The sequence below is a fragment of the Mandrillus leucophaeus genome, unplaced genomic scaffold, assembly GCF_000951045.1.
Source record: "Mandrillus leucophaeus isolate KB7577 unplaced genomic scaffold, Mleu.le_1.0 Scaffold59, whole genome shotgun sequence".
NCBI lineage: Eukaryota > Metazoa > Chordata > Mammalia > Primates > Cercopithecidae > Mandrillus > Mandrillus leucophaeus.
The window spans coordinates 2,951,783-2,953,317 of record NW_012106363.1 but is presented as its reverse complement, the minus strand read 5'-3'; the positions used below and the strand labels follow the sequence as shown (position 1 = coordinate 2,953,317).

The following is a 1,535-nucleotide window of genomic DNA, read 5'->3' as shown; positions in this document are numbered from 1 at the left end:
TTTTTGGTAGACATGAAGTCTCACTATGTTGCCCAGGTTGGTCTCAAACTCGTGGGCTCAAGATCCACCCACCTCAGCCTGCCCAGGTGCTAGGGTTACACGCGTGAGCCACTGAGCCCAACCAAACACTACATATATATATATATATATGCATGTATGTGTATATATATAAAATATATATGTGTATATATGTGTATATATATAAAAATTATATATAAAATATAAAATATATATGTACCAAGGCAAAGGCTTAAAAAATAATTTTAAAAGTATATACATATATTTTTCCCAAACTAAAAAGGATGTGTCTATTGAGGCCAAGAGGATGCAAACAATCCAAAGATCAAAAGCCTATTATTTAATTAACTTCCTTTCTTTGCTTGTTAGATGAGATTTGGATTTGATGTGTCTGTTTTCTTGGCCCTGTCTGCTCATGAAAGCCTTCTACGGGGGAAGCTGCGGGCAGGTTCCTATAGCGACTCTTTGGGAGAACTCTCACGGGCCGAGTAATTGCTTAGTTCTGCCTGCTTCGTCCCCTTCTGCTTCATAGGTACTACAAAATAGTTGTTGTCCACAGCGGTGAGCCCCTCAGGGAGTGAAAACAAGTTCTGGAAGTTCAGTGTGCTGTCTTGGCGCTGGTCCTCGTCCTTCATTGTTATGTCCGCAGCCAGAGGGGCTTTTTGGTTCTCCAAAGATCCAGGGAACTCCTTTCCCATGAGTACTTTCAGGCCCTCCTTCATTAAGTAGCCTTTATCCCCAGCAAATCTGTGAAACGTAAACAACACGGTTTCCATGGTGTGTTCCATTGGGCCGGGGTTGCTCGTGAGATCTGTTGAAACCTTGGCCGGAGGTGCGTTGTGGGCGCTTGGCAAGCTGGGCCTCAGGGCCCCTCGGGAAGGCGCGGTATTAAGAACTTGTTTTGCAAAGGAGCCCTGGGTCAGGCACTGGGTCTGAGGCTGGCCTTGCAAGGGCCCCTTTCCTTCTTGGGACAGGCCACCACACCACGTGGTAGATGCAGCTCACGGCAAGATGCAAGGGGCAGGACGCAGGAGACACGCTCAGTCCAAAGTGGAGTGGTGTTTGGGGGCTCTGGGCTGGGAGATTTACATGGGGGTCTTAACTTCTTGGAGTCATGAACCCCTCTGAGAACAAGGCAAGAGCTAAGTCCCCTGCCTGAGAGCAATGTAGGCAGCTGGACGCGCTATTTCACTCCCAGCCTCGGGAATTTCATGGGCCTCCTGAGGCCGGCCCATGGGGTCCAGGGAAAGAGCCTCGGCCTTATAGGGTCTCTTACAACCTTGACTAGCTGCCTCCCACAACCCTGCTGGGATCCGTACCTTACAAAGGAGGAAATAGATGCCATGTAGAACTTGCCTGGAGTCACACAGCTACAAGCGTGACGCCTGAATTTGAAGGCAGGTGCGTCTGACTGTCCTGTTCCCTTAGCGTTCAGCACGGGGCCTCTTCAGCCATCCCAAGGCATCCCCAGCAACACAGAAGGCACCTCAGGAAGGGGTCAGGGGAGGGTTCAGGTA

At 49.3% G+C, this 1,535-nt stretch overlaps 1 pseudogene; it reads right to left on the bottom strand.

The window, feature by feature from the left end:
- Window positions 1-470: 470 nt before the first annotated feature.
- LOC105553333 lies at window positions 471-806 on the bottom strand (annotated as a pseudogene).
- Window positions 807-1,535: the final 729 nt, after the last annotated feature.